At 44.4% G+C, this 26,335-nt stretch overlaps 2 long non-coding RNA genes across 3 annotated transcripts; one reads left to right on the top strand and one right to left on the bottom strand.

The window, feature by feature from the left end:
- Nucleotides 1-904: 904 nt before the first annotated feature.
- LOC134472783 (uncharacterized) lies at nt 905-5,007 on the bottom strand. 2 transcript variants are annotated; one of them, XR_010042766.1, is made up of 2 exons: nt 4,384-5,007; nt 905-4,089 (listed from the first exon to the last, which is right to left on the bottom strand). It is a non-coding gene; the product is annotated as an uncharacterized LOC134472783 (long non-coding RNA). The 2 variants fall into 2 exon arrangements; XR_010042765.1 differs by having other exon boundaries at nt 4,388-5,007.
- A 17,305-nt stretch (nt 5,008-22,312) lies between these two features.
- LOC134472628 (uncharacterized) lies at nt 22,313-25,753 on the top strand. Its single transcript, XR_010042514.1, has 3 exons — nt 22,313-22,482; nt 23,661-23,907; nt 25,111-25,753. It is a non-coding gene; the product is annotated as an uncharacterized LOC134472628 (long non-coding RNA).
- The last annotated feature ends 582 nt before the right edge of the window (nt 25,754-26,335 follow it).

Here is a 26,335-nt window from a genome sequence, read left to right as displayed (position 1 = left end):
CTTAAAATGAAACATTTGCTGCAAATACTCTGAACCCATGAAAATGATTTTATACCTTCCAACAAAAACACAGTTTTTAACAGGATTCCACTCAAGAGAGGGATGAACCACTGATGATCTGTGTGGCACTGCAGGGACAGGACTTCCTGTGCCAAGCACGGAGTGTCTTCATGTTGGTGTCAGGTGTGGGGCAGAGAGCGTTCCGGGCCCCAATGCCGCTCCCCTTCACACCTGGCATTGTGTGTGTGGATCTCGGAAGCAATGAGTCAGCGGTCTGTGGGGCAGGGTATGACATGAGCCATTCATTTAACCACACATCGACATCAGCAAAAGCTGCAGCAGGAATCAGCGATGGCCACTGCACAGAGGGAGCCGGGGGAGGCAAGTCCAGGGCAGCAGATTGCAACACGGGGCTCTGAGTGTCCTCCTGCGTTGTTTACCTAGGGCTCACTCCTCTTCCCTTGCAAGTGTTGGTCTTTTGAAATTCCTCGCGCTGACTTAGGACATTGGAGACTGCTGGTGCAGTGTGTTTTCTGATCTCACAGCATCTGTGGTACTGGACACTGCTGCTCCCAGATAACCCAGCCACGCCCTGGCCACAGGCAGTGAGGACCCTGCGGAGGAAGAACACGCTGCCCTACTGCTCAAAGCTAAGCTGCAGTTCCTGCCCCCACCAGCACGATGTGTTTCTAACAGAAATAAGAACAAGAGCAAAGTTCACTGGGCAAGGAGTCTTTGGCAAGGTCTCCCAGGCTAACTTCCAGTGAGGAAATGTTCCTGCCATGAAATGAAAACACAGGCTTTCAGAACAGGTGTGTTTCCTACACCTTGGAAATTCGATGCAGTCTCAAAAATTTATTTAGTTGCATCTGTATGGAAAACTCAGTATTCAGAAGAAAATTAGTCATATTGAATATATAATTTTTATTTTGAAGCTAGTGAAACACAACAGAACAAGACAGAACAAAGCCAATCAAGACAATGCAGTGAAGTTGGTACAGAACTTCAGAGCAGGTTACCAGGATAACAGTAATGGGTACCATAGTACACCTTGTTATCTTCACAATAGTTGGCCAGGTATAGTGAAATCAAACTAAAAACAGAACATTATAAAACCTATCAAAACAGAATACTGAATAGAGAAAAATAGTCAGAACAAAGCAAAACAGTGAAAACAACATTAGCCTTCAAGCAGAAGATAGAAGAAAAGCCCCCATATTTGCTATGTTGCATACGGTCATCTTTCCAAGAGAGGCTCAGACCTCGGCCCCCAGTTGCTAACAGAGGAGGCAGGGACAGGAAGTCAGCAGCTCAGAGGAGACACTGAGAGGTTCTCTTCCCGGCTTGCCCCCCGCTCGCCATGGCTGCTTCCCAGGACGGGGGCTCATTGCTTTCTTGCTGGGCCCATTAAGTTCTACCATGGCTGGATCTCAGGAGATGCTGCCTGATTCTCTTCCTGGCTTGCCCCCATATCGAATATTTTTAAAGTCACACCATTTATGCTATTAGCTGAGAAATATTTTTGACTGATTTTTATAATGTAATCCATTGTAAATTTGGCTATAAACAAATTGACATAAAATTGAAATAAATTGTCACTAGTCTTCCTACAGTGTAATATAATGAACTGTAATATTGACAAGAAATCTAATAATTTAAAACTCGAGATTGGTAATAACTGCAATTATATGCCATCATTTTGCTAAACAATTTAAATAATTTCTTTTGAGAATTATTCTCATGAAATGTCAAAGAGGCATTTGAATCTATTCAATTGTTCAAAATTATTTGATTTTTTTAAGTTATTATCAGTCTTAATCTGCTTAAGAACTGAAATGAAATCATGTTGCATTTAAATTTATAGGGTGTTTCTATTCCAAGCAAAATTGAATATAAAGAGTAAAGTTTAGGATTACTATTTCCTGCATACTTCGAGAAATGTAGAAAAACTATTAATATTTTTCAAATTTCAAGGTTTCTTAAATCTCAGAATCATGAGTGGGTATGTAGCCAGCCTGCCATTTGGAAGACACATGTACTCTGTGCTTTTTTTTAGTGAGTCAGGAAAAAAAGTTCAGAATAATGCCTTAGATATATCATGCTATGTAAAAATGCAATATGGAAATCTCCAAGTGACACGCTCTCCACTATTATTCTATGAGCACTTTTTCCTGGATAGAGGACCATTTCTTAAGTGCAAGTCTTCATGAGGGAAGATAAACCCCTGCGAACCCTGCACAGGCGGGCAGCTGGTGTGTTAGTGAGCATCCTTCCCACCACCGCACCCAGCGCCTGGGGTGAACACCTCCAAGAAGGAATGGCTGGCCCCGTTCACAGGCCTGGAGGATTGTGGGGGTCAGAGTAGTCGTATCTACCACACAAGAGGCCACTCACTCTGGGCAGGGAGGAAAGGGGAGAGAGGAAGAGGTATGGACGGGTCCCACATGTCCTGTACGGGCACAAGCCCAGCTCCCAGTGACCTTCCTACAGGCCTCTCCTCTTAAGAACCCCACTGCCACCAGACAGCGCTCAGGCTTTTGGGGACTTCTAGGACCACAGGGCTTTCCAAGACTTCCGGTGTGGATTCAAGCAGCCAGGGTGACAGTCCTGTGCTGTGTAGCTGATGGAGGCCACTGGCTGGTCCTGATCTCAGGGCTCTGAGCTGTCCTCAGTGGCTCAGCACAGCCGAGCAGGAGATGTTGACCCTGAATTCACCTCTGTCTTTCTGCAAGGCTGGCCTTACCCAAGAAAGTCTCAGGTGCACTGTGTCAGGCATCAGGAAGTTCCTGATGGGAGGGACCAGGTGTCTCTTCTACCCACAGCCCACAGCTGGTCCCTCCCAAGACCCTGCCACAGCCCAGGCCTTCAAGTCCCAGCACACTGACACTGTGAGCTAGCTCTGGGACTCTGGAGGGTCCTTGGAAGTGTCCCCTCCTTGGGCAAGATTCACGTGGACCATCCAGAAGGTGACAGAGACACTGAACAGAGGACCTAGGTCATCTCTTTGGGGGAGCTATGCTCCAGCTATAATTATTTAAGGAAAAAAATTTACCAGCATAAATATGTATCTTTGTTTACAAAAGCAAACAAAAATAAAACAAAATAAACAGAGCTAACCAGTAATTATGGTTAGAAAGTTTGAAATCCCAAAATGAAACCAAATTCACTGTGCTATTTGCCAGGCAAACTCTATGTCCCACGTGGAAATACAGCTAGTGCGTTAGCGATAGAAACCAAACAAAAGGCAGCTGACTCGGTGTCTCTTCCCTGTCTGTCTGCAGTAACCCTTCCGCACTCTGGAGCAGGACTGTGCGGCATGAAGAGTTAACACAAGCAGCTCTCTGTGCACGGCTAACTCCCAGCCCCAGATCACACGTGAAGGACAGTGACCACTTGTTAAAGGGTCGGAGCTGTGTGTCAGGGGGCATCCACTCTACGGAGAACAAGGCAGAGCCCTGGCACCCGGGACCCTGGGTCAGCCTCTTTGTAAAGTTCAAAAAGAGACACAACTTACTGAAGTGCTAAGTAACAGACTTATCCTCAAGGCGCCCAAGAGTGGATTTACTCTGCAGGAAATTAAACCGGAGCTACTGAGGGCTTGAGCTCAGCTTCATGTTTTCAAAAAAATTCAGTTTCTTGCAGCACAACGCGATGCCTGTCTGGACTGCACCACTTTTTCACTTGTGCTTGTAAGAACATTGATGCTCTTAAGGCATTGACACATTAGGATTAAAAAAGGTGTCTTGTGAACAAATCTTGTCTAGTTTGGTTTTTGACAATTTTTGATCTGGAAATAGAGCAAACAAAGGACTGACAACAGCAACAACAGTAACAAAATGCCAAGAACAGCAGGACCAAGATTAAGGTTCCCTGCCTGAGACAAAGAAGAGCCGGGAGGAAGCTGTGCCTGCCCTCGGTATGGCACACAGCCTGCTCTCCCCCGTGCCCGTCCGCCTGGAAACACGCGTTCTCCCACGGAGAGATGCGTGGCCGTGGGTTCCCACGTCCTTTGGGTGAGAGCCTGTCAGAAGGAGGAGAGGATCCACGGGGGAATCTTCTGTTTCGATCCATTCAAGCAGGATTGGAACACTGTGAAAGAAGTAAATAGCAAATAAATGACACATGGTTCTCCGTTTAACACCCACAGCTCCCCTGTGATTTTCTTTACTTTTTGTTTGCATTGGTCCATGTTCACAGTGCACAGTGATCGCACTCATCCTGGGGAGCGGGTCCACCGACTGCGTTGTAGTTCTTTTACGTCTCCACCCTTCCTCTCTCCACTGGCTGGCTTCGTCTCTGGGTCCCCTCCATTTTTCATCACCTATCCTTTATTCTCCTACTTAACTTGTTTACACTTTGGTTTTTAGTGAGAAATTCACTCACCCACCTGTGGTAGGAGCCCCTTTCCCTGCTTTCCGTTGTATTACTTGGTTTTTGGGTACCGAACTTGGAGGGTCCCAGAGCGGCCAGTGTAGGTGGCCGGAAGTGAAGAGAAGTCACTGGGAAGCTGAGGGCAGAACTAGACGGGCAGCTCAGGAGGGACCCAGCATGGACACGGGGCCCATGGCCAGGCCACGGCCCTCCTCTCCAGCCGCTCTCGAGGTGGCTTGCTTGGCAGTCTCTCGGATGCCCTCCCCTTCTTGCTGTCCATCTGCAGTTTCTGCGAAGCCGATTTCCCCCAGGCAAACCCTGCTGGGGAGCTCCCTGTGGGCCCAGTGCCCAGCAGGGCAGGGACAGAGGCTCTGGTGCTCTTTTCCACACTCTCATTGTACCTGGTTGTTGTTCTTTTTTTTTTTAAAGCATAATTTTATTTTTTATTAGTCCATGTTTGCAAGACACAATGATTGCATTCATCGTGGGGAGTCGGTACACGTGCATAATGCATCTTAAATCTGTTTCCATGGCTCCTTAAGGTAAGGTCTGCCCAGCTCTTCCCAGCCGTGAGAATCTGCAATCGACCGTTAGCTACCCGTGGGTTCCTGCAACTGGAAATGAGCAACAATAACGTCTGTTTACCAAATGTTGTGAGGATAAGGTGACAGCTGGCACGCACAACGTGACAGTGGTTTTCTGCATGAAGAGGCATGAAATTGAGTTTAATTAGAATTTGCTATAAACCCTGAAATCAAGGCTCAGGAGAGCAGCAAAATACAGGTGACAGAATTGGAACTTCAATTAGTCTGAGAATAGCTTTCATATTTCCTGTGTTCCACACTAATTAATTAGGACCCACATAGGCCTAGAATGCTCCAGGTATGTTTAAGGCAGAGGAGAAAAATAGAAAACTCTTGACACACGTGGAGAGAGAAAGCGTCCGTTCGGAAATGTCACGCAAAACAGCCTCCACGGCCACAGCTTCCTCAGGAATTTCAGAGAGCGTGGGACGGTGGGCGCCTGGAAATGGTCCATGGGCATATTCATAGGCGACCCTGGGTACCTGTGACAGCTGCTGTTCCAGTGTGCAAGCGCCTGCCGAGAAGGAGCTGTCCGAGCTGTCGCCCTGTTGTGCTGCCGGAGGAGCAGCCAGGACCTGGCCCTCCTGCTCCAAAGCCCGCCTTGCCGCTTCCCGGGACTCCCCGAGTCCCGGCCTCTGCCTCAGTTTCTCCATGGAGCTAGGCTGCCCCGCGGGACCTCTGCTCTCCAGGTGACTGCTTTTCAGGACTGAGGTCCTCCTGATCCTTGTCTGCCTGCCCTGCGCAGCAGCTGCTAGTCAATTGCTCTCAGGGTCTGAGTGTTAACACTTGCGTTTCCCGATTTCCTGCCTCTCCTTCACTTGTCCTTTTCTGTGTTTTTATATGATCTTTGGGTCATAAAATCATGTAGTTGTTGCAGATTTCTTGTAGTTTGTATCCACCAGCCTCCGGCGAAATGACACCGTTGGGACCTCTACTGCCTTTTTTCTTTAAATGTTCTTAAACTTGTGTTTAATATTCATGTTTGGCATATGTCTGTCTGACCTTTTCCTTTAAACATTTAAAGCTGTTTCACACAGATTTAGCTCATATTGAATATACGGTTTTAAAAGTTCTGCTGTCACAGAAGAAATGCTTTTTATGTTAATAAAGTGCTTTCTCCCATTTCTAAATTATTACGTGAGAAGCGTCCTTCTGGCACCTGCTCTTTCCTCAGCATTTCATCAGTATAATTTAGCTGTAAAACACCCTGCATATGTCGAGTTTCATGACTGAGGAGCATACAATTCTTTTGTCTTCTGTAATTTCATAAATGGAACAACCTACATATGTGTTTCTTTGAGAAATCAGAAATGTGGTTTTCTATTCCTATAAATCTGCCGTTCCTCAATTTTTACTTCATATATTTTGAAATTTTTGCCCAGTTCATTGTCCCAGCAAGTTGCTAGTGTACTTTTGAAGTGTCTGGGTGCTCCTCCAGCCCTGACAGCTGGGTGCTGGGCTTTGTGACCCCTAATTTCGTAGTGTCTGGGGATGAATTCTACACAACGGTGCACACTTTTCTCCAGGAGTTCATTTGTCTTTTCAACACCACAGATTCTCTTCCAGCAGGTTTTTAATATTAATTCTGCTCCATGATTCTCCCCTTATCTTTGGAAGCCCTGGTTGGGCACTGTTGGGTGTTGCCACCTTCCTTGGCTCTATCCTCAGGTCTTTCTGGAAGGCAGCTCTGAGTCTGACCCTCCTGGGCTGTGCACAGCATGCCCATCACTCACACTTCTGCTTCCTGGCATCCCTCTTGGAACCACTGACCCCACCAGACACCCTGCAGCCCCTGTCTCACCGGGTCTAGTTTATTCCTCCATAAGTCTGTCTGGAGGACAGCACTGGCTGGGAGGACACCTCAATTTGGTGCGTCAGGTGAGACACAAGAGACAAGGTAAAATAATGACAGAGCTGAAATTGCTTTACTCACAGAGGCTGGAGAGAAAAGATGCTCAGGCTGGTAGAGACTGGGCCCTCAGGTGCTCCTCGGGAAGGCAGGAGCTGGAGAGCCGTGGGCCCATGGGCCGTCACTGCTTTGGCTCTCCCCACAGGGCGGGGGAACTTCCTCATGTGACACAGGTGTTGGCCTCCAGTTTGGTCTTGGCCCGCAGCTGTGGGGCAGGGTGGGCTGGATTTGGTCTGTGGGATGAGAGACAGGGAGCCTTTCTGGGAAAGCTGCACCGCGAAGGGGAGGGGACCAGGCCAAAGGGGACAGGTGTGTGGGTGAATTCCAGAGCAGCAATGGTGTTGAATGGATCCAGCACGTAGCAATCTTATTGTCCGCCTGGTGTCCTGTGAGCTGACTTTTGTACCCGAATCTTCATCTCTGGGGTGATTTCTTCCATTTCTGTCCTAGTTTCCCATCGCTGGGTGATTTCCCCTTAGTCTCCTATCCATTTGTTTTCTCTTCAGTTGTAACTGGCCTGGTTTTTACTAATTCATTAAATGTTTTATTTCAATGTTGATAACTTAGTGCTAGAAATTTTACTTGTATTTTTAATACTGTTTAAAAATAATAGTGCTAATAGTATTCTTTCTAAACATGTAAACAAATTTTTGTAGTCCTTCCTTGATACTTTGATCATGTTAAATTTCTGTGATCAAATTCTGTTATTTGTTTCTTGACTGTGGCACATAGCTTGTTTTCATTGTGTTTTTAAATTCATCTTCAGTATGTCTGCGTCTTGCGTAGCTTCTTCATATGTTTAGTTTTTGTCTGCTGTGATAATGTTATCATGTCCTAACTAGTTTGATCATGAGAGAGAGGGAAGAGGGCGAGGAAGAGGGAGGGGGAGCGGAGGGAGAGGGAGAGAATGAATTACATTTTCATTGAACACCTCCCCCACAGCGTTTTCCAAATTGCAAGGGGGAAACGGACTTGTGTCTGCTCTTTCTTGTCCTTTAATCCACATACACTTCCAACCAGTGCCTCTCGCACTTTGGTGTGGACCCTTGCACACTTCTCTTGCCCACCCATGGCTCAGGTCTATAGGCTAAACAACTGTGCACTGGCCGCCAGGATCAGATTCAAAGTGGTCCAGATTATATCACATCCAACAAATATTCCTCACAGTCTTAAATATGGTGTGGGTCCATTCTCATATTTAATATAGATGAAGATTTTGTCTCCAGTTCTTTCTTTGCTTATTATTTAAAGTGCGTTTTATTCTGAGATGTATTTCCGACTCATGGAGCTAAGATACAGTAGCTTACTTATTCTAGAGGAAACAGGCATTTAAAGGGTTTCTCTGTTAATTATGTATGATTGTACTTCATTATCAATTTGGGTCAGTCGTTTGACATCCCTAAACATTAATATCCTCAGTCATAAGATAGAGACTGTAACATTCTTTGGATTGTTGTGTGGATTCAGTTGAGAAGCACAAACACTCCTAGCACGTTGCTTAGATGTCAGCCTGTGTTATTACTACTAGTAGATTTCAAAAACTGATTTTCGTCTCTGGGATGTATTTTTAATAGAAAACAGCTCTGTAGCTTTTGGAGAGGTGGGAGCAGCAGAATTTAGGTTATCTTAATCAGTTGTTCTTTATCACCTCTGGCAGGATTCAGAAATCACTGGAAAATCTTACCTAAGGAAAAAACCCTGTGAAACTAATATCCTGAATCTGAAATGAAAGATAATTGTCTCCCCAAGAATGTGACACAGGTCAGTGATCACAGCATTTCATTCGAGCTAAAAGAAGGTTAAAAAAAGAATCCTACAAATGAAGTAAGAAAATAAGAAGCTTTTCCTCCTTTACCTCCGTTGTGGCAAAGTTTTCAGAGCAAATGTATCACCAAGCAAGAGCATAACAGATGTATAAACTCCAACATGAGCGATACGCATGTCGTACTGACAGCTTACAAACCAAAGGGATAGCCCACCGTCCTGCTTACGTTGGTAAGAAAGGTTCCTTTCATGACGGTGTGGGCTTCCTTCCACCCTGGACCAGAGCAGCTGCACCGGGAAGAGCTGTGTCAGCTTCAGAAAGCAAGATGTCTCAGAGCGGGTGTCCTCCTTCCCACCAGCTCCCAGCGCATCTGAAGAAAAGAATGTAGATTTGCTGTTAGGAAGCAACAGTTGGCAATTGTGTAGGCTACCTTCCCTCTAAATTTCCCAATTTCAGTACTCCATGACTAGGAAGTTAGGTCATTTGTCTCAGAATCCTGAATTCCAAGCCTTCAGGACCACTGCAGTTTCGATATGGTTTTAAGTTATGTCCGCAGTGGATTTGTGTGTTTTAAGTGTGGGCCAGAGGGTGGTGTTAGGGAGTCTCAAGACCATGAGGAGATGGAGCCTGGCAGGAGACCTTGGCTCACTGATCCTTACATCCGAAAAAGATTTCACAACATGTGCATATGACATCCAGTGTCAATGTCTACATTGTCCATCTGTCTGTCTGTCTCTCTGCTGTTGAAATAGTCACAATTCATTAAGCGTTATGCCCTTACATGACCCTCTGGCAAAAAATTTTTCCTCTTTGAAGTTTTTACATTACACATTTCTATACAACTTCTGTGACTGCAATATCTAAACCATGAACTTAAAAATGTCTCCGGCAAAATCTAAAGCAAAGTAAAATTACAAATAAAGGGTTAGAAGCTCAGGCCATTGATAGAAATGCGGACAGGAACTCGACAGACTGAGTTTACACAGGAAACCTGTACTTGTAATTACTAAAAGGGCTTTACCTCTCCATCTGTCCCCCAAGCTACCTTTTAAGGAAATAAAATATATTTGGAATATCTTGAGAAATACTTCTAATTCAAGAAGAAATCAGGCATCATGTGTTTTCCATAAAAAACAATAATTTAAGCTCTATCCAGGAGGACAAAAATATTTGTAAAAGACAAATATAATTTTAATTCCTAAAATCAAAGGATTACATAGAAGAAACATTTTTTTTTTTCTCAAAAAAGCTATTTAAAAACTGATGATTTTTTTTCCCCTGCAAATTTCTCAGTTTCCAAAAGTCATTTAGTGGTTGTTCACAAATGAAAAACACACACTGCTCTCTGGGTTTGAGGCCAGACAAATTTGTTTGCAAAAGATGTCAGAGCATTTTAAAATGTTCGATGTTTATCATACACCAGGCCAGAAGTAGGCAGTGGGAGGAAAGAAGACCTTTTCTCATAAAGCCTCCCAGAGAGCGATCTTGAAAGCATACCTAAGATTTCCTCAGATAAGGAAGAAGCACAGAGTGCCCTTTGGGAAGGGCTACGGTGACCTTGAGTTTACAGGAGCCTTTGTTTACACAAACGTCTGGGAGTCACCTCTGTGTCTGAATCTGTGACAGAGATAGGTCAGGTGCACTTCAAACATGCAAACGAATTGGCTGATTTCCCAGGATGTGCTCAAACAAGCCAGCAGCACTTCAGACTCGGAGCCTCTCTTTCATATTCTGAAATTCTGCGTCACACTGATTCTGTTCTTCTCTGTAATCTCTGTATGGATGGTAAAAGTTAGGAGAGTTGATGGTTGTGGAATGCTTCCAAATCTACTAATTACATTTGCAACAGTAACTGAGATTTTCATGTTTGTCTGTCAGAAATTATATCTTAGAATTGCACTTGACTTCTTGAATTTATACTGAATTCATTTACAATACCCTTTTCTCCTGAAGGATTTGCCATTAGTTGTCTGAAAAAAAAATCAAACCAGTTTCTTACTGGAAAGACTTTTAGAGATAATGTAACTGGAGCACCAGCTCTCAGAGTTGAAGAGACTGGACTATTTTAAAAAGTGAGACAGCATTCTAATATCACATTGCAAGTAGTTTCAGAGCATGAACCTGAACATATTATGATAATTCTCAATCTTATTCCTCCTGATATGCCCTGAAGAATATAAAATTTTATATATTGTTTTAAGTTTCTGTTCCTAGAACAAAAATACCTAGGATAATCAAATTAGAAGAAGCAAAGTTTCTTTTGGCTCATGGCTTTGGCGGGTTCAGTCTACGGTCAGTTGGCTTTGGTGCTTTGGGCCTATGGTGAGGCTGTTAGGGAGTACAGGTGAACTGAGCTGTTGTCCATATGGTCAGAGAGTGGAAAAAATAAAACAGAAAAGCAGGGGCAGATGCATACCTCTCCTGGGGCCTGTCCCCCGTGACCAGAACCCGCCAACCATTCTCCACATCTCAGAGCTCCTTTGCCAGGCCCATTGCCATCCAGTGGGGGACCAAGCCCCTTAATACATATGCTGTGAGGAACTTTTCAGAGTCAAACTCTTGCAGGATCAACAATCTTTAAAGAAAACGCAGTGTGTAATGTCTTTAGAGGAATAGTAAATTTCCTTATGTTTTACTTAATAGAAGTTTCTACATTTTTTGTTCTAAAATTTCAATCTTTATTTGATAGTTTCAGTCTTATAGTCTGAAAGTATGAGGAAAATGTAATGTGAATCCCAGTGCTTCCACTATGTTCTGGGAGGCTACCAGGGCGCCAGAGAAACTCTGGCCAGAGGAAAAGCTTTAAAGCCATTGATAGAGGGTGTGAGGGCGGCACTGATTCTCCAGACCCTCAAGTTTTCTCAGCCGCCTCGGTGAGGCTGTGATTTGGAGTCTTTGTGTTCTCTGAGCTCACTGAGGACAAGAACCACCGCGTCCTCCTCATGTTCAGTAACCTGAACCAGGTACAGTTTGCCATCATAGCTCATCTATTTTTATATGACTGATCATCAATGTTGGACCAGCTCCCTGGAAGCTATAAAATATCTGCATTTTTCTCTCTTCCAAGTGCCAGCAGTAAGCAGCAGTCTATAGCAATTATAGGAAACTGTGTAAAGTGTTTTTTTTGTTCTGTTTTCAGTTTTTCTTTCCCATCCTCCCTCCCTACCTCTCTCTCCTGTTTCTGACACGCTCTGTCTCTTTTCTTTCTTCCTTGTTCAAACAGATAGCTGAGCACAGGTGGTAGAATTTTCTTTGAATCTGTTATTATTAATAAGTAATAGTTTAGGTTAAATATTTGTGCACCTTTTCCTCTCTTAGTAAGAAAGAATAGTCTGTAGGTAGGAATTCTTTCTTCTTTCAAAAGCAAATTTAAGAGGATTGTTTCAGTTTTTGATCTACTTTTCAGTATAACTAATAAATAAATAAATAAATAAATTTTTGGTGATGGGGCAATCAGCAGCAATTTGAGGTAAGGAATAAAATCATTTGATATTGATGGGACAATAGACATACAAGAAGGTTTTATTTTACAGCAATTATGTGTTTGTGATAAGCATCAATGGCAATTTGCAAATATTATGACTTTTCATCCACATAAAAAAGGTTTTATTGTTTGGAAGATATATCAGTCAGGTTTCTTCCAAGAAATACTAAGTCATATCTAATGATGTATATAAAGACATTACAAACGAGATGGAGGGGGTGAGGAAAGGATGGGAAGGTAATGAAAAAGAACCACAATGTTGCCTGTAATCCCAGCACTCTCGAGGCCGAGGCAGGAGGATTCTTGTAAATTCAAGGCCAGCTTCGGCTACAGAATGAGCTGAAGGCCAGCCTGAACTGCATAATGAGAGCTGGTTTCAAAAAGACAAAAAAAAAAAAAAAAAAAAAAAAAATGGCGATGTGTGTGTGCACGGACCAACTCCACACAAGGAATGTAATCGTTAGGGACTGCATGGACCGATAAAAATAAAGTCAAATAGAAACTTCCCAAGATAAAAAAAAATTTCACTATAAAAATGAAAGGATTTCTTTGGTAACCTGTTCATTCTTCCTATTTATCATACGCTCTTCCTAAGTGAAAGAGAGTCCAAAGCACATTTTTAAGATGCTAAGACCCTTGCACTTCCTGCATTAATAGAACAAGAAAAAACTGTCAATCAGCCTGAAATATGACATGACTCAGCATCTCAGGGGCATATTAGGACTGCAAAAAATGAAAATTTAATGCTGATCTGTTTTGGGCTCTAAACAAAATAAAGTCTGACACTGGAAAAATAAATAAATGAAAAAATGGGGTCAGGCTGCTGTGGAAGCCGCAGGTGTGAAGTCTGTAGGGCAGGAAGGAGGCTGGAACCCAGTCAGGAGCTGTCAGGAGTTGGTGCTGCATTCTCAAGGCGGAATTTCTTCTCCGTCAGGAAAACTCCTCTGTTTATTTTAAGGGTCTTCTACCTGAAAAGACAGGCCCGCTCACGTTACCAGAGAATAAGTTCAAAAAAGGCAACGGACTGCTAACCACACCTACAAAATACCTTCACAGAAACACTTGCATTAATGCCTGAGTAACTGGGAATTCTAACCTGGCCTCGCTGACACCTAAAACCAGCCATGAAGAAATACGAAGTTAGAACCAGGCCAATAATCTTCATGAAGAAATACGAAGTTAGAACCAGGCCAATAATCTTCCCTAGTTAAATGAGTTACAAATCTCCCAAACAATATTAGCACAGTAAGCAAGTCTAGTGCCATTCAAAGAAGTTAAGTTTGAATATTCAGTATGGATAATTTTGTTGTTGAAGCATCGAAATACTTCTTTTTTTTCACTTAAATACCTGGTTCAAGTATTAGCTCTGTGTCTGAAAATGAGTCTTGTGTTTTAAAGAAGATTTCTAACTTTGACATCAAACCCTTTCTGTTCCTGGAAATAAAATGAGCAAGGGTCACTGGCACATAATCAGAGTGAGAGAAAACCAAGGCTTGCACAATCCCTACGGTACTCCAATATTTTCTTCTTATGTCCTGCCGTTTATGTAGGGATAAAGAACTGCAATTTAATCAAAAACACCTGTTTCATGTAGCTGCCCAGGGTTCAGAGACACTGTGCACAGTTACAGTTATAAAAACTTTCATTTTCAGGCAACAAACACAAAACCATATAGATGTAAGATGCGTAGGGATTCCAACTGCATCCTTTTGTCTTATTTCAGAATCCTTCTACCTAACGCAGTGTTCCCCGGCAGCTGAGAGGGAAGAGGCCGTCTGCAGGCCGGAGAGCCTGTGCCAGGTGCTTGGAGAAGGCTGCCTTCTCTTCCCTTAGTGATGCCAATTATTTATCTCAGGGAAGGGGTATTTACACAACCTCCAAGCGGACATGCTTATCTTTATTACATATTGGCCACCTGCCTTTCCTTCGAGCTGCCAAAATATACTAGAAAGGCTTCCTAACTTCTGCTGCCATTTCCAGATCACTTGAAATGAAACCCAACCAGGAATCCTGAATGCGTAGTTGCTCTTCTGGGTTGGAAATGCTGGTCACCTGCTGAGTTGATACAGTGTCTCTTTGCTTCTGTCACTCACCGTGGCCACACTGCCAGGTGGGTTAGGTATTTCCAAATGAACGACTCCATGCTAAACTAAACACAACCAGCCAGGCAATACTTTTTTTAGATTTGTGCTCAACTATAAATAAATTTAGAGATGCACAATATGGTTTCAATAAACCAACAAATGTTGGAGCTTCTTTAATAATTATTTTTAGGAAATGAATTCTGGATGGGAAATGAAGCTATTTATATTCATCAAGAAAGTTATTTTGTAGTACAGTCACACTGGAAATCAGCATGCAGATTTCTCAAAAAACCAAAAATAGAAGTGCAATAAAATCCAGCTCTGCCACTCTTAGTGCAGAGATTGAAGTCAGCACATTGTCTGTATACCTGCATGCCTACATCTACTGTACCACAATGCAAAATGGCCAAGGTATATGTTGTCATCAGGGATTGCAAGGAGAACAGACAATACAGGGCACAGAATTGATAGTATTATTTATAATGATCACCCAAGGAGTCACATACAAAGGAAGTACAGGAAATCTTCCACACACTAAAGACCTAGAAAATCAGCTGAGAGCCCGGATCCCATGGCAACAACCTGCATGAGTTAAGCTGAAGACCTAGAGCCCATGACATTGCCCTCACAAGTCCAGCTGAAGGTCTCTTGAGACCACAACAATGATTCATTTAAGTCTTTTTCACAGATCTGCACTGGGAAGGCCCAAAGGTCATCAGTGGAAGCTAGAAAGTCTATACTAGTGGGGTGAAGGATCTGTGCTAGTAGGTTGAAGGTTCTGTCCTCGAGCCAGAAAGTGACACTCAGGATAAGGACCAGGGCTCCTCTGAAAAGAATCACCACCATCCTCAGTGACAATGAAGTTTTGAGCTCCTCTGATGAGAACAGTCAAGTTCATATCAGGAAACCAGTACGACAAGCTTCTCCTGGAGATTGAATGGCACACATCTTCTCCTCTGGAGCCAGGAAGCAATGCTCAAAGTGAGGATCAGAGGTCCCCAAAGTGAACCACAGCCATTCTCAGCAACAGGGTCTGAGCTCCTCTGATGATAACAGCCAAGTTTGTATCAGGAGAGCCACCTGACAAGCTCCTCCAGAAAAACCAACAGCTTCAAACAACACTCAGGGGAACCCACAATGCTACTCTCTTCCCCTCCACTTCTGTTTATACTGGTGACAGTCCTCAGCTGGGCCCTCCATGCTCAGCACCACACTGATTCAGTTCAGCTGGTGTTTAAGTTAACCATCAGTTTTCAGTCCCCCATGGTATGGAACCATCCTGGTCCTCATCAGTAGACAAACGAATAAAGAAAATGTGGTATACACCCACGATGGAGTAGTACCCAGCTATAAACAACACAATTACGTCATTTGCAGGAAAAAGAAAGCTTGGTAAGTAAACTACATTAATCTCAGGGAGACAAATATTGCAAGTTTTCCTTAATCTATGGAATCTAAACAAACAACAGAAAACAAAAATTCCAGGAAAGTAGAAGGGAAATTATTATTAGACAAGAGGAATGGGTGTAGGGTATAAGGACATATCAGGGTAACAGGTATGATCAAAATTCATTAAGTACACAGCTGAAAATGTAAAAATATGTGTAATAAAAAGTTAGCTGTTATCAGTATTTTCAGCACTACTGTCTTTGTACACAAGTGCAAGTTACATGCTTTGCAAATGCTGACTAGCATTAATGTGAAAAAAAGGATATTATTTTAGTGACTGCTGGAAACAGCATGGCTGGTTCTGGGCATAGTGCTTGCTGCCACAGATATCACGCTGAAGAGGATATTTCAAACCTCTGGGCCTCAATTTCTTTAAAAGATAATGAGGCTGGTAGGTAGAATTTTGTGTTTTATAAATGCCCTTATTTGACAAAAGAATTATTGCCAGGGCTATGTTTTTATGATTCATCTTATTAGAAGATTTTGAAAACAAAAAGTTAGAAAAATATCTCAGAATATGAGCTGTTTGGATGGAATGAGTCTGGATTCATGACAAATGCTGTCCTCATTTATCTCAGTTTCTATGCACTTGTGAAAGCTCAGGAAAGTCAGGTACCCTGTAGCTGAACTCTGGAATCATCAGGGAAAATGATCTCCATGACTTCTTCTGCTTGGTGCTAACCTGGAGCCTGGACCCTGAGAATGACAGTAATAACTGATCACTGCTTTATTTTAGTTTGGTTTTAAACTGTTCCCAATCTCTTTTCCAACACAAATATTTTTACTTGTTCATTTACATTTCTACATAAGAACATACTATATTATGTAGCTGAAGGTCCAGAGTCACAGAAAGTCATTTCTCATACTTTCGGGGGGAGCTTTGTGTGAGATGACAAGAGGAAATACCATGTGAGGCTCTATCTGCTCAGTATCAGAGCTGATGGTGTCAGGAAAAGGACTTCCAGAAGGACAGAGAGTCTTCTCTGTAAAAGCAGAGTCTGAACCTCAAGAGCTACTTGAACAACCTACTTGACACTGGAAGAAATGGAGTGAGGTTCCTGGCAGCACTTTTACAGGCAGGTAAAATTTAGCTTTCATATTAAAAACAGTAAATGTGCACGCGCATGCACGTATGCTCATTCTTCTTTGCCATGTTAAAAGCACAGTGCCCAGACACTCACTTCCTTTTGATAACTAAGATTCTGCTCAGGATACCACACCATGACCTTGAGCTCCCCAAGGGAACAGCGCATCCGTTCCCCGCTGGGTCTCATTCCTGGACTGCGCTCTGCTTCCGCGGTGAGCACTCTGTGGGGTGGGAGCCAAGCCTTCTGCAAGCTTTATCTGATGTGGTCTTTACAGTGACCACTTGGGATGTGGGTATTGTTGGGGTTCTTTATTCTGCCTAACACAATTGCCTAGATTTTTTAAAAAAAAATTTAGATTTTATTTTAAAGAGCTTAAAACAGACTAAAACCAATGAAAACAAACCAGTGTAAGAGACACAAGACTTCAAGACATTATGAAATTAATAATAGTTACCATAATGCCTTGTGATGTCTTCAAAATAGCTGCAGATAACTTTGGACATAGTAAAAATCAAACAGAGCAGAATGAATAGAAACAATAAAAACAAAACAATGAAGTCTGCCATGATATATCTTGCAATCCTTGAAATAGCTTCTCCTGTCATAGGATTTAACATAATCAAACAAAACAAATGAGAATAAAACTCACCCCAACAAAACAATGGAAATGGTACAGAACTTCAAAACAAGACCACAGCTAATCAGCAATGGCTGCCACCCTCAGACGGAGAGGTCACATTGCACATGGCTATACTTTGATCCCATGATCAGACAACTGACCCTAGACCTGCAATTTCAGTGAAACACCAAAGCACCGCAGGCATCCGATTGCATTTCACCTCTGTAGCTATCATCACGCCTGTGTTTCTCCGGATAAGCCGGTTGCTTACAGGGTTGTGTGTGTATGGGGGGGGGGGGGCTGGTACTTCTTGTTTGCCAGTCCTCAGGCTGGAAGAGTCTGGGGTCTGGTCATTCTCAGTCTGGCAGTGGCCTGCACACGGCGCTGCTCCCAGACTGTGCTTGTTTGCTGGGCAGCCATTGCTCTCTGCCTAGATTTTTTAAAATAAGGAGACCTGATAAAGTAATTTGCACCCGCAGAGAAGTAAAAGAGGCAGTGGGCAGCTCAAAGCCCAGCCCGCTGCCTACTGTTCTGCCCACAGGGAGGTTGTCTCTTCCCTTGACGTTTCTGTCTTATCTCGTAATTTTTTAAACAATACCATGCTATGCATGTATAACTAACTTGTAGCCTCTAATTCATAGCTGGTCTCAAACCAGAAAATGAAGGCTTTAAGATTAGGGTTTAAAAGGAAAGAAACTTTGAGTTCTGGGAAGTTTCCCTTCAAATACAGTTTATGATTTGAATGGTTGTTATCACATCTTCAGTGTCTTCTTAGAGACCTTCCTGCTTATAGTCATATTGTGTTCATTTGAGAACAGCTGTGCTCTGAGGTTCTAAGTGATACGGTACTGCATAGGAAGTAAATGTTATACCTGTGTCATCTATTTGATTGTTTATTATTTTATGTGTCTCCCACTTACCTACCTATATTCTAAAGCAGTATCACATTATATTAGTTCTTCCATAAAGTGAAGGAGGAGCCACTTCTTAGTGTTCATGTCCCACAATATCAACACTTAGGGTATTCCCCAAAATAATGGCACTTGCTAACCCACTTAGCTAACCCACAGCAAAACTATATTTCATGAACTTGCCTTTATTTAGTAATGTCCCAGGCCAAGTTCATTTGGAAACAGATGCCAAGATGAAAAGGCAGATGGTTTACTGGCCTGCAGATGGTTTACTGGTGAGGTTTTTTGGTACCTGGCCCATAAAAAGGATGAGAAACAGGACTGGGTACAGAGAGAGCATGTTGAAGAAGCGTAAGGGAATCTGGAACACAAAACAGTCTCTAACCCTGTTGTTCTCAAGGCCAAGTGTCAGGCTTCTCTTCCTTTGGAGTCAGCTCCCTGGAGGACAGGGTTGAGAAGTCACCCTTCTCTGAGGGACCCTGCATAAAGCTTAGGCTCATCTCCAGCCTTTTCTGCCTCTGATTGCAGGAATGAGAGTTTTACATGTACTGGTGAGGACTGTGCTCTAGATTTCACTTGAACTTGTAATTATTTTGTTTTTCCCAAATATCTCATTAGCCTCTGGCAACAGCCACATGAGGCCGTAAGTTTCACAACTGCTACTTTTCTTGAGCCTTCTAAGATATTTCCAAACATAGCTATTTCCTTCATTTGCATATTCAGTTCCACTTGCATCTCATCACACTTTACCAGTAAGTTTTAACCATTGCACGCTGTCACCTTTTGTCAGGGGTCATCTAGATTCCACAGAGTGTCACATCCTCATCTTTACTCTGTTGATTTAACTCCAAAATTGCTTTGTAGAACTGATTCCTAGATCTAGCTCTCTTGGACTAAGTTTCCAAGGAATAGATTTCAACAGAAATTTAAGAGGAAGAACAACAGCTTTAAATGAACAAGGGAAAGAAGAGGATTAGTCAATTTATGATACATTTCTCAGGAAATCCTAGAGTGTGGAAAGGATCTATTTCTTACTGTGTTTCCCCAAATCTCAGGTCACTGGGTGGACCAATGTCTCCCTGAATGGGCAGAGGCATTCCTGAGGAGGGTGGGACCGATCCATAAGCCATCTCTAAGCAAGGATGGAGTGCTTTGGTCTGGAGCAGGAATCCACACCTGTTGGGTGTTACAGTGTGGATCTGGAATGGTCTCTGAAGACTCCTGTGTGAAACTTGGTCCCCAGATGCTGGTGCTTTTGGAAGGTGGTGGAGACTTCTGGAGGCATGGCCTCAGGGGAAGTAGTAGGTTACTGATGTTGTGCTTGGGATGATACATTGGGATCCTGGCCCCTCTTTCTTGTTGTCTCTCTGCTTCCTGATCACCATAAGGTGAGCCATTTTTCTTTAGCATGGCCACCCCACCATGATGCTCTGACTTACCACAGCCTTAAAGTAATGGAACCACTTACCATGGACCGAAACCATTAAAACCATAAGCCTTTCTTCCTTTCATGTTGTTTACCTCAAGCATTTTGTGATCGGGATGAAAAGCTGATGAATTACACTGTCTCAATTACATGTTTTAGAGTGGGTTCTTTGCCCTATGCCCTTCCAATAAATTGCCAAAAATTTTAGAGTTTCTAACTTCTGCTACCATAATATCAATTGTAAGTAAATATTGATTTGTAGCCTAGAAATACTATACCTATTATTTTCTTGAGACTTGCTTCTTTATCTTGGATTCAACAAATATCTAAAAAACAACTAATAAGAATGTATCCAGCACTAGGGAGAGTGATACACAGGTACATGCGCCACCAGCACAGTGACTCAGGACAAGGTCTAATCTCATGGAAGTTGCATTTCTGTGAGGTGAGCTGGCAACGAACTGCTTAGTTCATTCACTTAGCTGAATTTGAATCAAACATTGATTATTTTGATTGACCCTTCTCTAAGTAGTAGTTAAATCACAAGTAAGATTAAAAATAAAAAGTTCCTACTCTTAAAGATGTAGTATATTAGCAGGAGAGACAGAAAAGGTGTCAGCAAACTGCAGAATGCTGGTAAGTGCTATGGGTAAAACAGGAAATGGGAATGTGATTGAAGGGCAGGGGCCGAGGACAGCCCAGCAGGGCAAGCCGAGGCGGGTGGCCTTGGAGATGGCACTTGACCAATGGCAGCAAACTGGTCCTGTGCAGACACCAAGGCTCTATCAGGACAGGAAAAAAGCTTGAGCTGGGTAGGAGAGAGGAGGAAGGGCGGGGACGGTGGCTGCCCCGCGGGCTGTGGTAGGATTTCCTCCTAATACTGGGGACCCACTGGAAATTCAGGTAGGTACACGCGAAAGCTGACTGAAACTTGAAAGATTAGTATGATTATAACAAAAAATATTGAACACGTGGTGTATTAATCTTTTGTGAGCATAATAACAGAGATTAAATTTTAAAGAGGATTATTTTGGCTCACAGTTCTGGAGCTCCAAGGGCTGCACCTTGTGATGAAGTTTTCTTGCTGGCAGATTCGTAGGGCAGCAGAGGGCATCTTGGGGAAAGAGACGGGGACACATGTGGGTGTGTCTCAGGTCTCTCTCCCTCTTCTCATGCAGGACCAGATTCAGTCTTGGGGGCTACTGATTGGCTTATCTACCGCTGCCACCTGTAAAGCCCCTGCTTCTAGGCTCCAGAATTGGGCTAAGCACCCCTCTTCTAACATCCTGTGGTGGGTGAAAGGCCTGCAGGAGTCCCAGCAGGCAGACCCTGCTCCACCTCAGAGTGTGGCCACAGCACGCAGGGGCTGCGGAGTGGAAAAGGCAGATGCCGGGCTGTGCAGCACCCCAGCGGAGGTGGAGATGCGCACGTTTAATGAATATGTTTCATGAGGAATGGATTGGGCACAGAGGGCAGGAAAAGAGAAGGAGGTTTTGGCTGAATGTGTGACCGACCAATACATGACCCCATTGCAAAGGCAGCACTCCCGGCACGGCAGGTGGGGAGGAAGGAAGAGGCGAGCCGAGCCCACCTCCCTGGAGACTGTGTGATCCCAAGCAGGCAGCAGACATGTGAGCAGACAGCATGGTGGGAACTAGTGGTACTGCCCAGATGTAGGCCGAGAGGGTGCTCCCAAGAGAGAGTCCTGCCCCCAAGGCTGGTTCCAGCACAGGGAGGTTGCAAAGACCCTGAGGTACAGCTGGACGCAGAGGCCAGACCCACAGGACAGCTATTGCCACACTGTTTTCTAAACTTGGGTGTTGAAAGCAAACTCCTTGATTAGGTAAGAAGGTCTGAGTGGGAATTGGAAGGTGATCGGCAGAGCAGGGGCAGCGGGGTTTTCAGAGCTGCAGGGCCTGGCAGAGGACATTTGCTTACTCCTTGCCCTTCCGGGGCTCTTAGCGACCTTTCAATAGGGCAGCAAGGTTCTGGGTGACTGTGAATGCGCTGGTCTTTTGTGGCTCAAGTTTTAAATTTAGAATTAATTTTTGGCTGGTTTACTATCAGTAATTTTACAGAATATATGAAATGTTAAAGATGCTTTCTATTTTCAACATGTTTTGCAATACAACATGAAAGTTCTACAATGCTCACTGTATCAATGGGCTAAAGTGAGTCGTCGCGGAATTCAGTCCTTTCCTCAGGATTTACATGGCGTCTGCAGAGGGTCACCTCAGCTGTCCAGTGCCATTGGCTACGGTGAATTGCTAAGTAGTGGAGGAACAGGCGTTAGAACTTGGGTCTTTGTGTCTTGGTCCAGGTGTCTTCCGATGTATACTTGGCTCTCTCGCAGAGAATAATGTTTAGCAGGGCCTCATTCTGGACTCCTGCTGGCTGGGGCAAGTCTGTGTAGAGACATTGCAAGGACTGGCATTTTGCATAATTAAAAATGCTTGAGGCACACAGAGAAGGAAGAAGTAAGCTGGAAAATTCACCAAAACCGAAAGGAGGAATCTTGAAAACCTGCCTTTCTCTCACCTCTAATCTTTCCCTTTACTGGAAAAGGGCCATTTTTCTAAGACTGAGAAAAAATGAACTCCTGGTCTCTCACACACTTCCTTTAGAACTGGGGAAGTTGTTCCTAATGCTGCATTGTTAAAGTCAGTCTTTCCTTGCAGGTTGCCTTTGGACTGCTTTTGGTGATACCATGACTTCAGGCTGTACGCAGGAGCAGCAGTGTGTTCTGTGCAGGGGGCGTTGTACGAGTCGAGTGCGTCTATTTTATTTGTAAGGTGATCTAGCTCTTTTACTACGTAGGTGATCTTGCTCTTATTGTTTTAAAGGTGCATTTATTGGCAGTGATTAGAGAATCAGTCGTTACTAGCTAATTAGTCTCAGGACAAACATGCAGGTGCGTGTCTGATGCTGGGTCTCAATGGGTTGGTGTGGTCCCTGAGGCTGGAGACCTTTCACTGCTCAGGTGCGGGGGCTCACTGGGGAGAGACCAGTGTGAATCAAACAGGAACCAAAAGCAAAACCAAACTAAATTTCTCCTGCTCTTGACGTGGTCCTTTAAAACTGTCATACCGAAACTCGGCGAATAGCTCTGCACACCTCTTTTTCTACAAACTGGCCCTTTCCGCAGCTCAGGCGCACTTATTAGTCGGTTTTGCATTGCAGCAGCAAAACCCCCATGGCCAGCAGATTTCTCAAGGCAAAGGCTTCTCCTGGCTGTGACTTCAGAGGTGTCCGTGGTGGCTTCACACTGCAGCCTGTGGGCCTCACCGGACGTCATGGCAGGGAGCATGTGTGGAGCAAGTTGGTGGCCTCATGGTGGCCACAAAGCAGAGAGAGCAAGGAGGAGGGCAGGGGCTCATAATTCCCTTCAAAGTCAGGCCTTCGAGGACAGGAGACCTCCCTCCAGCCCACCCTGGCTTCCCCAGCGCCTCCCAGAATGGTGGGACTAAGCCGCCACCGCCACCACTGGGTCTTTTGGGGATCTGTGGTGCCCAGCACACAGCCATCCTGTGCCTGGAACTAGAAGAGCAGCCCAGCCCGGTCACCCGTGTGTCTGGTGTACACAGCTTCTCCTTTTGGGACGTGTGAGTGATGGATGGCAGTTTTCCTGCCTGAAACAGAGATCATATCCCTACTGCCCTTCGGTGATCAATCTAACCGCTACTGTCAGATGGAGGAACCTCAACTCCACAAAAAGGAAAAATGATTATTCAGAAGATTTAGTTCTAAGACAAAACTTTAATAGCATACGTAGAAAAGCCAGATGGGTGTTTAACATACGTTGAGTCTAATAATTTAGAACATTAATGATAATAACATAATTATTATTATTAAGCACATGAGGCTATTTGCTTTAAATGTCTGTTTGATGTGGTTGAAACAAGCTTTCAGATGAAAGCCAATAACCTTCCATTTCTTTGCTCCCCTCCCAAATTCTCTCTACGGATCACAGCCTTGTCTGAGCCTCGTACCTGAGTCCTAAGGAGGTGACGCCTCTGCTTTGGGGGTACAGAACTCTCACCCCACAGAGCTCATGCTGTCTCTCCCCTGAGAAGTGACAATGCAGACCTGGTAACCCAAGCCAAGGCAGGAGAAATGTGTGTCTCATCTGAATATTTTTCAGACACAAATTATTATTAAAAGGAAGGCTTGAAGGTCCCCAATACAAGGAGCTGATAATATTTGAGGACCCGGGAATGGTAAGTACCCTAATTAGATCTTCATACTTTACACCCATGGATCAAATTATCCCCATAAGTAAGTACAAATATTATACATCCACTTAAGAAAAGAAGTGACTTTTTTCAAGCTGAGGTATTTTTGGGAGGGTGGGGTGGGGGAAGGCTAAACACCATTCGCAGGTGTGCTGTGTAACAGTAAAGAAGGAGGCACACTCTGCTGTTACATCCAGTGCGCCTCAACTGAAAAGGTTTGCGTGATTCATTATGAGCAGTAATAGCAGAACTATAATCCTGTAATCTAGCATTCTGAGAGGCTGAGGCAGGAGGAGTACAAGCCTGTGCCCGATCTGGGGAATTTTGTCTCAAAATAAAAATTTAAAAGTGGCCAGGAATGTCTATCAGTGCTAAGGCCCTGGCCTCAATCCGTGGTACTACCATAAATAAATAATAAAATAGAAAGAAAGAAATTCCAGGAAATACTCAGAACCTCACTAAGAACATTATGAGAAGTTGAGGGGAACTGATCCTTGGCATGATGTAAATGTAAAAAGTGAATTCAATTTCTTGCACAAACTTAAAACCAAACGTCACACAGCCTTCCTGCGTTTGGGTCCAGCGTGTCTCTGCCTATTTGGATAAAAGCTATCGGATGCACATTTTTTGCTGCGCTCTCATCAGGGAAGCATGAAAACAGATGCGTCTCTGCTATTTTCCTTGTTAGCATGAAAGCAAGGGCTCCAGGCCTCAGTGAGGCAGGCTCTGGGCGGAGCCTTTGCACCATGGAGCTGGGAGCGCTGGCAGGGTAGACCCGATCTTCCCCTGGGAGCACCAGGCCTCAGCCCTGACCCAGTCCCCAGCCCTGCCTAGTTTTTCTGATTTCAAAGTTCTTTGTGGGACACAGCCCACAGAGGAGGACAGTCACCTCGACCTTGGTTCACACATGACAAGGAGAAAATCTCTCTGGGAACCCACTTTGTCAGAGTTTGCAATGCTTCTGGTACTTGTGGGGTGAAGGTAAAAACCAACCCGAGAGCTCCGATCCTGTTCTGCTGATCACCGAACACAGGAGACCAAATACATCTTTTCTAGTCACAGTACACACAGCAGAAAGGAAACCTGGAATATTTGGTGAAAGAAAATAAATCAAAATATAAAAACTGAGTCTTCTTTTATGTGCCTGCAAACCTGACAGTAACCAGATGGTACTCTTTTTTCCTTCAGATTGGTGTTTATGTGCAGACGGGCCAGGTTTTGTCCAGTTTGGGAAATGCTCCAGAGGTTGCCTGTCTCAGGTTTTGACCTTCTTGTCTGGGAGCCTGGGGTTGGCATTTGTGCCGGGGCTTTGTGTGTGTCTGTGTGCAGGTTCGCTGACACATGGGGCCCAGGGCTCCTCCTCCTTCACACAGAGCACAAGTTGTCCCCTGGTGAAGACTACAGAGCTGAAACCCAACCACAGTGACACTGGGACTTTTTTGATGAGGAGGGTAAGAAAAGATTAAAGTACAAACTCATAAAAGGAGAATGCTGAGCATTTCACCCTGGGTGAATTCTCCATTTGTTGATAGTATCTTCAGAAACTTTCTCAAGAGAAGGAGTCAAACTGACCGTGGAGGATAAAAATCACCAAATTAGAGCATGTGCTCTCGGCTGTGGGGTGCAGGTCCTCCACACCCCTCGGAACAGTGAGAGCAGTGTTGCAGGAGACCCCTTTCACGTCTCCAAGTGAGGCCCTGCTGTGGGTGTTTCTCAGGAGAAATAAAATTCTGTGCCTTACTCCTCACTTTCATCCACGGATCCCCGAGCCCTTTGGTTTGTTCTTCCTTTTTTCTTCGATTTTCAAAGACTCTGTGTATGATGTAATTTCAAGAGCAGAATGAGGAAGCAGCGTCGGCTGCCTTGGCGCAAACCCCGGTGCTGCCCAGGGGGGCCCCTGGGGACTGAGACCCCGGACACGGCCTCTCCACAGCCAAGCTCTGGGCGCTGCGGTTCAGCTCAGAGGCAAAGTCTCGCTTTCCTGGCAGTCTCCTCCTCTGCACACTCCCTCTCTCCGCCTTTGCTTCTGCCTGATGCTGGACCAGCCTTGGCTGACTGAGAGTCCTGTTTAAGCACATGGGTTAGCTCTCAAGGAAGGAAGAGATTAAGATTGTAAAGCTTTGGTTAAGCTGCACTGTATTTTTTTTTTTTTTTTCTGGTGGTCCTGGGGGTTGAACTCAGGGCCTTGTGCATGCCCCCGGCAAGTGCTCTAGCACTGAGCCGCACCCCCAGCTCCCTATTGATTCTTTTATAAATTTCCATTAGTGCAGGTCGGCAGTGCTCACTGTCTCATAGGCTCCTGTCACACCCCCCCCCTTCCTTCACCCCCATGCCTTCCTCCCCGCCCCCTGTGGTTGGGCCCCCTCCCATCTGAGAAAGACCGAGCCCCCTTCACCCTATTAGCTTCTATTTC

This window comes from Cavia porcellus, unplaced genomic scaffold (genome assembly GCF_034190915.1).
Source record: "Cavia porcellus strain 051 isolate PalLab524CR breed Dunkin Hartley unplaced genomic scaffold, mCavPor4.1 scaffold_24, whole genome shotgun sequence".
NCBI lineage: Eukaryota > Metazoa > Chordata > Mammalia > Rodentia > Caviidae > Cavia > Cavia porcellus.
The sequence above is the reverse complement of the archived record's forward strand: the minus strand, read 5'-3'. Positions and strand labels throughout refer to the sequence as shown.